Raw genomic sequence first — 13169 nt, 5'->3', positions numbered from 1 at the left:
TGTCACAGGTAGACAGGGTGATGAAGAATGTTTTTGACATGGTTGTCTACATCATTCAGGGCACTGAATATAGAAGCTAGGACATTATGTTGTAGTTACACCTCGGCGACACCTCATTTGGAATATTGTATTCAGTTTTGATCACCCTACTGTAGGGATGATGTCATTAAACTGGAAGGAATGAAGAGATTTACATGGATGATGCTGCGATTGAGTTACAGAGAAATGTTAAGCAGGTTAAGATTTTATTAATTGGAGAATAAGGGGTTATCTTATAGGTATATACATAGATAGGATGAATTTGCTCTATCCTGTGCCTAGGATTGGAGAATCAGGAGCTAAGGGGAATGGGTTAGAGGTGAGAGATTTAATAGGGACCTGAGGGGGCGACTCATTCACCCAAACAGTAGTCGGTAAATGAATGAGCTGCCAGAGGAAAGGCAGATACATTAACAGGTACAGTATATGAATAGGAAAGGTTTAGAGAAAAAAAAGAGCCAAACATGAGTATAAGGGATTAGTTAGGCGGGAAACTTGGTAGGCATGAATCAGTTGTGTCAGATGCTGTATGACTATTATCTTTCAATTACTTTGAGCTACCTACTGTAAGTTACCCAGATCTTAGAAGCATATAGGGCAGGGATTGCTGCTGTCCAGTAAACTGCAAGTTTGGAGCAGGCCTGAAGTCTTGATCTTCAAAGTCAGGGATGAAGAACGTGTGGTTGGAGGTCAGAATATAGGCCAGGTATTCTGCTACGACCAGGTACCTGGCAACATGGGGCGGCTATGCAACAGGAACCGACGGGGCTCGAGTGTTCAAGCAGAGCTGAGGCCTGCCTGCTCCTACTCGGCCAATAATGTTGATAATTAACTGCTTCCTCAATTCAGGGACAAAGGGACAGATGATAAGCACCGGCAATGGCAGCGACGTCCACAGCGCAAATATCCAAGTGTACTCTGACCAGCGCTACACTGAACGCCCACGCACTCCCAGATTACTCGCGGGGAAAGCCAAACCCCTCCTCCTCAATTTGTAATTCAAACCATTTACTGGATCACCCCTTCATTTCACGTATGAACTTCCACTAATCCTCAGATCCCCCGAAAAACTCACGTCGATTCCGTCTCGGAACCAAAATAACCGACCACATAGTGAAGGGCTCTGGGGAAGATCGGGGTAAGAGAAGAAAAGCCATTTTTATTCTGCTTTTTAAAAAACCTTGAAAGATAAATTAATTGAGAATAAACACACATTTAGCTGGTTGGAGTGCGAGCCTGTGTGTGTGTGTGCGCACTTTAATCCAGTCATTCTCGACGAGAGCTACAATCGCAACAAAGCGCCGGCGGGCCAGACGTCAACTTGTGCCAAGGATCGGACTGGAGCGGGTGGCGGGGAAAGCATTCCCTCCGCTCGTGTGGCATTTCTACCGCCAGCGTAAAAAGTACCGAGTTTCGCTCGCCTGGCAGCCGTCCTTCAACAACAAAGGGGCTCGCCGAGCAGTGCGCCGCGACCTCGGCTTCTCTGCCCTGGCCGCGAGGCGATGGGAGGCATTCTCCTCCTCATTATTCGCAAGGAATCGGACGATTCCGCTTCCTGTTCCTCGTTGTTACTCAGAGCGGATATGTGCATCGCCCACAGGTGAGTCTTTCCACCCCTCCCTTTCTGTCTATCCCTCTCTCTCTCTCCGCTGGATTAAACACCGAGTCATGTGAGTTAGTCACCTTCCTCCAGTCTCTCCGGTTGAGCCTCACGCCGATATTAAAGGTAAACTATCTCGGCTTTAGCAAGTAGATCGATTATTTTTTGTTGCTCTGTGTAATTCTTTCTTCCTCACCCCTCCCTCCTTCCCAGGTGGTTTTTATCAAAAGATTAAACGGAAGGAACGCGGAGAAAAGTTAAATGAAGTTGGGGCGCGATCGCGGATTGGGCTTTGAACTTTTAGAGGTTGCAACTTCTCAGGCTGCTGCCTTGTTGCATTGTGCCGAAGGGCTGTCGAGGGAAGCGAGGCTTAGAAAAGCTTGTATTTGCCACAGTTCAATTGGTTTTTGAAGGGATTGCTTAGGGGAGTCGTGGCTTCCGATGAATCCGACTCCTGTCTGCGAGCCCAGCCCTAACAAGAGAGCCGAACAACCGCTCAGTCTTGTTGACGCGTCCCTCCCTCCTTTGTGTTTGGGGGGGAAACAAACTGGGCAACTAAGGGACGAATGGCAGCAAACTGAGAACAGAAAGGGAGTTGGTGAGCTCCGAGTGGCTGGTTGCAAGTTTGAACCCGACGTCAGGATGGCCTTTAACCGTTCTTTGCTGGGTGTGTATCGCTAATGTTCGATGGATCTTTTCAATGCCCCCCCCCCTCCCCAAGTGTTAACATTTCCAGCTGAGGAATGTGTCAAATGTGTACGGTACGGCTGGTTGTTATTAAGGAAAATACGTTTGCATCAGCTCTTCGCGGTGTTTATGGTAACGCGAGGTATTCAATAGTTGGGTGTGGTTAGTGATCTTGTTTTTTGTTTTTGAGGATTTAGAATCGATTATTAAAATCTAAAGCTAATTAAATTCTGCACAGCATCCCGACGAGAACTTTTCTGGTATTAACCCTTTGATGGAAGAGCTCTTTCGTACAACATCTATTGAAAAGAAATTCCGTGGTCTTATGCAGCCTTTATTGTTGGAGGCGGCTAGCCTACTCCCAGTGGGAAGCTTGCCTTTTGCTGGCACGAGTGAGGAGATAAATGTTTTTCATATGTTTCTCTGACCACGCAAGGAACTTAGTTTGCGGGTTATGAGCAGGTAATAAAACCCACCGCCCGGAGGGTGATGGAATAGAATCAATCAGGGCTTTGAAAAGGAATCGGACAGGTACAAGGGGGTGTATGTGTTGGAAGAAGACTGAGCGAATTGCTCTCCCAGGAGCTGGCACAGTCTAGATGGGATAAATGACGACTTTTTGTACAAAATAATTCTTAGTCAATATTTAAACTTTTTCGTTATTTTTCCCATTGAGCTTCTACGTTGAATTCGTTTTCTTTTGTAATTTTCAACAAGTTCTATCAAGTGTACTGAGGAAGAAAATATCTTGTCACTAGTCAAACAAGCATAACAATTGGTGTGAACTTGTATTCTAGTGGCATTTTTAGCGAACTTTATATTTCTTTTGAAAACAAATTGATTCATAAGGACCTCTGTGAAATTTATGTGCCCATGGTGTGCCTAGCTCTTAACAGATATAAATCACAGTAATCATGACGTATTCGTATTATTTTCGGTCATTTCTAGGTAGTGTTCCTGATTAGAAGATTGTGTATTGTGAGATTACCAATATTATTTTATTGCAAAACAGTGAATCTTCCAGTAATGAATTAGCATTATATTGCTTGTGTCTTGGATGCTGACATTGGTGAAGTTACATCCAGTTTGTATCCATGTGTTGCATTGATCTAGCATGCAGTAGAATTCGTGGTATCACCGAATATTGTGTCTTCCAGGAAGAGGCTGTATAGAGGGCCAGACATGACTATAGGGAGTGAGGGAAATCCCACTGGGAAATCGCTTGGCTACTTGCTGCCCTTGCTTACATGAGTTTGGTCTTAACACAAATCTGGATGTGTCTGGAGAATTGGACAGAAAGAGATAAAGAGAAAACATCTTTCTGTGTGAAAGAGTTGTGAAGCACTTATTTATTCCCTCTGAACTGGATGTTAGAAAATCGAATGCAGAGACTTGAACACCAAAATTCTCACCAGGTATCCCAGTGCAGTGCACTGCTGAGGTGCAACCATTTAGATGGTAATCTAAAATTAGACTTTGTCTGATTTATTGAATGAACTTAGACGATCCCGTGGCACTGTTTTGAAAACCATGACTTCTCAGATGATCTTGAACCTTGATTAATATTTATTCAATACCAATATTATTAGAATAACTTATCTGGCCCTTATACCTTTGCTGTCTGTGAGATCCTGTTGTGTAAAAATCAGCGGTTTCCTGTATCCTGACAAACATCACACCTCAAAGGTACTTTATTGGTTTTGAAATGCTTTAGATAACTTGAGATCTGCTACATTAGACAGAACAGCAAGAATTCCCTTCTCTTCCACACAACTTAGTTGTGCAGTTGATTTTCAAAAAAATTCCTTTTGCTTTCACCTTCTATCTATGCCTGCAGTTTGTATATAAAATAAAGCATTTTGAGATGGTATATTGGGTATTTATTTTAGATTAAACTGGCTTTCAAAACTGAAAAATACCAAGTTCTCAGTTTGCAGTTAATTCTTCATTACTCACTCATATATGGCTTGTGGTCCTTTGTGGCATGGTTTTCAATCCTTGAATGTGCTCTTTGTAGCATTTTCCTATCTCGGCTAATTGGTTTAACATATTATTGCTTTTGCTGACACTGCTTCATGTTAGTTAGATCTGTTACGACAGATTTACTCAGACTCCTGGGTCTGTTTTATATTTTCTTTGGGTATTTTGATGCCCTCAACAGTGCTTCTTGCATTGCTGGCTCTTGACAACTGTTGCCTGCATACCGTGTTCTGAGCTTGCAATTTCACAATTCCAACCAGTAAATTTCCATTTTCATTTGTAAACTAGACCAATTTCAATAGAGCTTCTGGATCCATCCAGGTTGTTGTAATTAGACGTGCTTGTGGTTCTAACCGTAAGCTGAAACGTTCTTGACATAATCCTCTTTCTTACCCTACCAACACTGCCATCCAAATAATGTGCACGTCTGGAATCATCCAGCTATTCGTCACACTCAAGCTTACTGAACTTTCCTCATTTTAACCTTAAATTATATAAACTTTGCAGTCTACTTTGCTTCTATAGTATCCAAGACATCTTCATGCAAGCAGTGTCTCAGAAAGGCAGCTTCCACCATCAAGGACCCCCCACCACACAGGGCATGCCCTTTTCTCACTGTTACCATCAGGTAGGAGGTACAGAAGCCTGAAGGCACACTCTCAGTGATTCAGGAACAGCTTCTTCCCCTCTGTCATCTGATTCCTAAATGAACATTGAACCCATGAACACTACCTCATTACTTTTTTTAAGAACTTCTGTTTTTTGCACTATTTATCTTAACTATTTAACATATATATACTTTAATTCAGTTAGAGCAAGCACGAGGAAATCTGCAGATGATGGTAATTCAAGCAACACACACAAAAGGGCCAAGTCCCTTCGTCAGGACCATTTAGTCAAGTCTGAAACGTCGACAGTGCTTCTTCCTATAGATGCTGCCTGGCCTGCTGTGTTCCACCAGCATTTTGTGTGTGTTGCTTCAATTCAGTTGTTTGTTTATTCATTGTGTATTACATTGTACTACTGCTGCAAAGTTAACAAATTTCATGACATATGCAGGTGATATTAAACCTGATTCTGATTCCAACTGACCAGTTTGTACTTTATGTTCTGCTTGAACTTAATTTTGCTGAATTTATTAGAATGCATCTCTTACTCACTGCCCTGTGCACATCCTTGCACACACACCACCCCCTCAGGCATTTAAAAGGAAGCTAGCTTTCATACAAAAGTTTGCTCATTATTTTATTTGAAATACAGATTTAGCATGTTGTTTCTGCTGTACTTTATAATTCAGTAGCTGTTAGGGAGATATGTCTGAAACTATTTTGAATGTGCGCAGATATCGGTTTACTAGTTCATCCTTGAACAATTGCTTTGTAAAATTCCACTGACTCCATACCCTCTGCTAAGATGCTGTTTCAATTTCTCATGAGACATGTTGGTTTGGTAATTTTATTTTTATTTGACTTCCTTTTAGAAATATAAATACCCTTGTCTGAGATCCCCCCCCACCCCCCCCCCCGCCTTCTGCCCACCCAACACATTGACTGGGCATCTTTTTTTTCTGGTAAATTCAGTGACTCTGTGTTTTGCAAAATCTTTCATTTCCTATACATTGTTAGTTATTATTTATTAACAATTTGAACTTGTGGGTGCTTTTTTGGACATACCAAGTCTTGAAGGTCAAGCATTTACTTTTCCTAGCTCATGACATTTTAAACTGTTTTGGGCATCTAGGATTTGTATTTAGTTGATTAAAATAACTTGTCTTTTTTATTTTCCACTTTTCCTGTATTGGACTTGGTGGCTGGCAGCCTGCCTCTTGCTATCTTATTGCCAAACATAATCAGAGTCTGATTTTAATGGTTTGTCAATCTATTATCATATAGTAAATTGTAAGTGGGGCCTTCCCTCGCCTGTGCAGATATTAAAATTATTTTGATTGCTGTATCACAATTCATGACAACTCTCTGTTTGCTCTAGTTTGGAATTAGATGTAATAAAGGAGTAGAAAAATGACTTCATTTTTATTTGTTTTGTGCAAGAATGCCTATTTTGCCCTTGATAAGTTCCTGTGATGGTGTTCTTGAGGTCTGCATCTGTACATTTGTGGAGTTTGTGTGATGACTGTTCAGTCTGGGGGGGGGGGGGGGTGGGGGTCATGTGTAAGGTGCTCTGCCACACTGTAAGAACAAAAGTTCACTTTTAAAAATTTAATTTTATTTGATGTTGTCAAGTTTTAAGAATCAGCTTTTGACAAGTAGTTCACACTAGTAATAACAATTGTAACTCAGTGATACACATTATTTATTTTCATTGGTCTCCTAAGTTGGTATAATTTGCTTTAGCCATATAAAATATGTTGCTTTGCTAAATGGAAATTACTGTAAGTTCTATTGTAAACATTTTTGTTCTAATAGATGGATTGAAATGTCACTAATTTTATTTAACATATCAAGTCCGCTAGGTCTCAATCTATTATATGGAAGTTGGTGTTGGGGGAGCAACAGGGAATAGGAGATGAATGAATATCTGTGGTCAGGGATGATGGTAGAGGGTGCTTCATCTTAGGCCAGATAAGAATACCAAGCAAGTGAGACGGGCTGGAAATCAGATTGTAGAAATCTGAAACAGATATAGTTCAGACAACAAGTATAGAAAGAGGAACAGATAATGTTTCAAGTTGTAGATTATCCTGCCTGTTTTCCTCTGTGTATGGCATGGTACAGCCTATCACGATGTGTGGTTTGATGATCTTCTCTTAGTCTCTTCTGCAAATGTAGCTCAAATCAGAAAAAGCATTGCAATTCTACTTTTGGGGAAGTTGGTCACTTTATTTTTAACTGATCCACACATGAATACTTATAGTGGTTGAAACTGTATGGTAAGTTGGTTTAGTATTGGTGTCTCTTCCCTTCCTCTTCATGTTCATGAATACAGATTTATTTCTGTTGATTCCCAGGAGTGATATTAATGTCACTTTCAGTACCATACAAAACAACCATGTTGTGTAGAATTTCATTTTTGCATGTGTGCAATGTTGGGGTCAAGAAGAAAGAACCAAATTTCAAAGCTGCTGTATCTTTATGAAGCTTTACATACTTAATATCCAGGACATCTTCAAGGAGCAATGTCTCAAAAAGTCACTGTCCATTATTAAGGACCCCCATCACCGGGGACATGCCCTCTTCTCGTTACTAACATCAGGAAGGAGGTACAGAAACCTGAAGGTACGCACTCAATGATTCAGGAACAGCTTCTTCCCCACTGCCATCCGATTCCTAAGTAGACATCGAACCCACAAACACTTTTTTTATTTCTATTTTTGTACTACTTATTTAATTCAACATATATACACACTTCCTGTAATTTACAGTTTTTTTTCTTTTGTCATGTATTGCATTATACTGCTGTTGCAAAGTTAACAGATTTCACAACATGTACTAGTGATATTAAACCTGATTCTGATTTTCATGTGTGCAATAAACTTGGTCTATTTCTGGTCAATGTTTCAATGTTGTGCAGATTGCTTGTGCAAGTTTGATGGCTCATTAGTACCAGTCAATAACTTCTTTTAATGATTACACATAAATCCATTCTTGCGAGATGTTGAAGCCATTGACATCACAAACCATGCAAAGAAAAGTGATAGTTTAATTTTGGTTGTAGCTTGATGGTGTGCAGGAGCTAGGTGGTGAAAGCAGCCTATTAGAGGCTTGGGAGTTTAGGGGAACTGTGAATAGGAGCCTGTAAGTTGGGAGCTGTCAGGATAGTGTTGGTGGTGGGTTGTGGTTGGTGAGAGAGGAGAGGGGGCCCTGTGGACTAGGAGGCTTAAAATAAGTAAATTCAAGGATGCCAGAGACGGGTTGCTTAGGGAGGCTCCCTTTTACTTTACTGCAAAAAAATGTGATTATATTAAACATCCGTTGCATTTTGTCATGATGGGTGTACATCAGTAATACATGTTTCAGTGTGATCTGAAAATGAGCTATTGGTTTAAGCACAATTTGCAGCTGGAAATACATGATGTGCTTCCAGGATGTGCAAGGTGCTTCAGGAATAATCATAATCATATTTTGTTTCCAGAAAACAACTCTGTATGTGTAGTAACTGAGGAAGGAAAAATGGTGCCATGTGCCCCCTACTGCAACATGGTGTTCTCAGAACCAGATTTTACACGTATAATTTGGAGACAAAATGCAGAAATATTTTAGTTTTGCACACACGGATCATGTGTCTGGACCAAAAGCTCTCAAGACTATATTGGTGTTGTACCCTGTATGGAAGATCAAGGGATATAGGGATATAATAATTTCATTATGTATTGCACTGTGCTGCTGCAAAATAACAAATTTCATGACATGTCAGTGATAACAAAGCTGATTGTGATTCTGAAAGTTGAAGAAGCTGCTGCTTTTTGTGAGGAAATCCAGAATAACTGGGCAGGATTCAGCTTGGTGTGATATTTAGAGAAGTAATTGACATCTGATAAGTTCTTCCGCTTATAATACAGTCAAGGCTGGGGATCAATTGAAAATTTCACTTATAGTACAAGTTCTTTGACTTACAAAGCCAAGATGACTAAGTTACTAATCAAAATGAGTGTGTTAAAATGACTGAAGAGATTAGTCCTGATGAAGGATCTTGGCCTGAAACGTCGACAGTGCTTCTCCCTATAGATGCTGCCTGGCCTGCTGCGTTCCACCAGCATTTTGTGTGTGTTGCTTGAATTTCCAGCATCTGCAGATTTCCTCGTGTTTGAAGAGATTGGATGTCGTTTTCCTGTTCCTACGATGGATAAATATATATTTTAACATTGAAATACAGTGACAAGTATTAGCTGTTTCTCAGCTCCTTTTGAACTAAGAGAAAGAGGATTTCACTGAGATAAATGGTATTAAATTTGAGTATTATTACCAATTCTGAGGAGTTACTTTTCTCCTGGGGAAACAAATGTTCAATGCTGTTTGGATTTCTATGCAACTTGATAACATTTTGAAAATGCTGAGAAGAATGGTATCAACCTATATCTTGTCAGTTCTCTTGCAGCTGCATTAGCAGGAAAGCTGTTCTGAAATGTATTTATTGGGGACGCTGGAAATTCCCAGTGTTGCATTGAGTTGTTCTATGATCTTGGCAAATTTACTTGCAAACATTTTGTCACTACGTGAGGAGTCAGTGCAGTGATGATGTCTCCCCACATGATTTCGAAAACTTTTCAGGTAAATTGCCAAGATCAGAGACCAACTCAACCCAACCATCAGCCACCCAAGCTACATGTTTTCTGAATTATTTCCAGTTCCCAGCATATTAATTGACCATTTGATATGACATCAGAAATTTGACATGAGTTAGAATAGCTCTGTAATGTACAACTTTCTTGTAGCAATACTGTTGATAGGTTTACAGGTTATGCAGTGGATTCTGGTTATTGGGGACACATTGGGACCAATTAAACTGCTGCCCCAATTACCTGAAGCTTTGTGGAAATAGTTAAAAAGGTATGAAAAAGACAAGCTGCTGTTTGAGTAACAAATTGTGTATTTAAATGAAAAGCAACAGATTAGAACATTATCAATACTATTTATAGTACTATAAAACTAAAAGTTTTATAAAAATTCAAAGGTTCATTTATTATCAAAACTTGTATCAATATACAACTGTGAAATTTGTATTTCTCCAGACAGCCACGAATCAAAGAAAGAGCATGAAAGTCATTCAGAGAGAAACATCCTCTGTACCTCCCCTGTACAAAAAAAGAACAGCATCCCAATCATCAAATTTGCCACCCCTTGCACAAAATAGAACGGGAACTTGTACCCCCCGCACAAAAATCTAACAGAACATCTACCCCCTTGCACAACGAAATGGAAAAGAAATGGGCAATTAAAAAAAAAACACAGAATGTAAAAACCATGAGTCTGAAAGAGTTCACAGTCTGTATACACAACAGTCCAATCTAAACGCAGGGCCACGATATCGTGATACTCATCGAAAGGGAGGGACATCACATGAGGCAGAGAGTCGTACCTGCCTGCCACACCAAACCACACAGTTAAAGGTCGTTCACAGACTCCTCCTCCTGTAGTGATCAAAAGGCAGGCAGCGCTTAACAGTTCCTAACAGTTATCAATGGGGAATTTATCCAGTGTACACTACTGTGTTCTTTTGATTGACTATATGAGAGCAAGATCAGAGCAGACACCTAGTGTAGGTAATGGACTGACCTCCTACAAACCTTTCAACAAATGCATCCTCCAAATCTTATTTTCATTGTAATGTTTAAGATTGTTGATACTTCCAAATTCTTTGTAGTTCCTAACTTGTTGAAGTAGTGAAATGATTTCATTTTCACTCGCGACTGTTTCTGGCGTCTCCAGGCTTGAATGGTTGAAAACACAGCGAGTAAAGCAGTTATGAATTGTCTTACCGCTTATTTCTCTCCAACTATTAGTAACCGAATCTGTTTGGCAATGGTCTTCTGCCAATTTAGCGGCATAGTGTCCCAAATGTACAATGGGAATCCCAGCTATTTTCTCCATTAGTGTTTGTTCTTCAAGAGTTAGCCCAAATAAGTGGGTGCTCCTATTAACTGATGAGCCTTTTGACCGGATTCCCGTGTATTTTACAACTGATCTATCAGGTTATGTCACAGTAACCTTCAAATCAAATGTGAATTGCTGAGTTACTGTAGGTTTGAGAGTAAAACTGAAAATCATTTTGTGAATAAGATATAGGAAGAACAGAATTCGGGAGAGTAGTATATCTCCCCATATTCTCTTTCTATCTTCGGTGCAAATGGCAGAAGGAAGTATAAATTGATGGGTGATTGCAATGTGGAGTTGGGTCCAAAAAGAAACATTCTGTTGGGTGTAGTTTTTCATTGAGTCTATTATGGTTCTTGGATTTACTGAGTGTGCCCATGAGAAAACTGAGTGTCAGTGTTATATATGGTGAGGTATAAGTATCCCTTGATAATAAATTTGTTTTGAACTTTGAAAAGTAGAGATGGGAAGATATGATTAAGAGCATTATGAAATTGACATTTTGATCAGTTTTGATTTTTTTTTGGAAGGGAAATGTTTGTAATTTGTAAAATATTCTCTAGCAATTAAAACCTGATGGATTAGATTTCACAATAGTAATAGCTGTCTTCCAGTGTACAACGTTTAACTGGAAGTAATTAATGCTTATGATGTTAGTAACGTGGAATGGCTAAAATTTTATGTGGTAAGTTTAATTTGGTCATAGTATAGCAGCTTCAGGTTATTTAAATGCTTTTTGGTAGTGAACCAGGTAAGGAGGATGCTCTCTTCACAAAGCTTGATTTTATTGAGACCCTGTGGTCTGCAAACTCCTAATGCTCCATTTAGCTGCTCACATCTGTGGCTGGAAACAGTGCGATATCTCCCTGGTACTACAGCCTCATGGTTGTTTTGACAGTAAATGTTAGGGGCTGTTTTGTTTTTTTAAGTGCATAATTGTAGATATGATAAAGTAAAATTATTAGAAGCATGTGGCATACTAGAGTCTAGATGTTAGCAGTGCCCTTTTTGTGCTTTGGCTTTTTAAAGGCTATCTAATTTTTTAGTAATCTGATTTGTAATGAGCCAGTGTATCATGTTTCTTTACGTTGATGTATTATTTCAAATTTTAAATTTCAAAAATGCCCATTTATATTGTTTTTAGGAAATGACACATGATTGGGTGGTTAGAACTGAATTCTTTAGAATCTTATCAGTTTTCTGCAGCTTTAGCACGTTTTGGACCTTTTATATATTAAAAAAACACAGTCCTCAATTGACAGTGGGCGCTCTGCCTCTTCAGAACTAGAGCCTCCAGGGACCAATGAGGCAAAAACATCCCACGTCCTTTTACGGTTCGGAATGGGTGAATTAAAAGAAATTTAAAAGGCTCTTGTCCTCTTAGTAAATGCTGAAGTTAATTGTATTTCATATTTTTTTCCTCATGTAGATTTATGAATATTCATGAGTTCCATTTAATATCAGAGACATGTATACAACATACATCTTGAAATTCTTTTCCTTCGCAGCCATCCACGAAAACAGAAAAGTGCCCCAAAGAATGAATGACAGTTAAAATGTTGGAACCCCAAAGCCCCCCGCACCCCCCCCCCCCCATGCACAAGCAGTGGCACAGCAATGGCCTTTCCCACCCCCATGGCTAAGAATTTAGGGAATAATTCAACATGTCATGTTCCTGTTGAAGTTGGCTTTTAGAGTCACGGATTCATTGTAGGCTTGTAGACCTCTTTAAGATGGTGGACAACAGCTGACCCAGTACCGATCCCTGCAGCATAGGTCTCCAGAGAGGCCATCTTCTACTACAACTCTGTCTTCTCCTGCGAAGCCAATGCTGAATCCAATTTACTACTTTGTATGCAATGTCCACTCCCCTTCCCACACATCAGCAACCTTCTCGGTGACCTCCTGAAAACAAATGGTGTAAGCTGGTGGTGGAGGTAGATACTCCTACTATGTCAGAGAAGCATTTGGAGGAAGATGTGAAATACCACAACATAGTAATCTGCAGACCTTGTACTGGAGTATGAGATCAGTTTGCAGAGATACTTACCGGTCAGCACTGATGTGATCGGTCAAAGGGCCTGTTTCTGTTCTCTGAGACTGACTTTATATGTTAAAACTACCACTTAATGTTACATGTGCATCACCATAACAATTTGAATAGATTGGGTAAATGCGATCTACCATGCACAAAGCCATGTTGTCTATCTCTAATCAGGCCCTGACTATCCAAACATTGAAGGATTAACTGGCTTCTAAATTTGGGTAGTTGGTTGAACTTTACTGATGTGTGTGTTTACATTGTCTGCATCACT

General features: G+C 39.9%; 1 protein-coding gene across 4 annotated transcripts in view; it reads left to right on the top strand.

Moving 5' to 3' along the window:
* Window positions 1–1047: 1047 nt before the first annotated feature.
* Window positions 1048–13169, top strand: part of LOC140738810 (plexin-B2-like) — a 242601-nt gene continuing 230479 nt past the window's right edge. Inside the window, exon 1 of one of the 4 annotated variants that reach the window (XM_073066680.1) lies at window positions 1048–1639. The gene's annotated coding sequence lies outside the window, so the exon portion shown is untranslated. The other 3 variants (XM_073066682.1, XM_073066679.1, XM_073066683.1) reach the window with 3 other exon arrangements.

This window comes from Hemitrygon akajei, chromosome 14, assembly GCF_048418815.1.
Source record: "Hemitrygon akajei chromosome 14, sHemAka1.3, whole genome shotgun sequence".
NCBI lineage: Eukaryota > Metazoa > Chordata > Chondrichthyes > Myliobatiformes > Dasyatidae > Hemitrygon > Hemitrygon akajei.
Note: the sequence above shows the minus strand (reverse complement) of the source record. Positions and strands in the feature narration are given on the sequence as shown.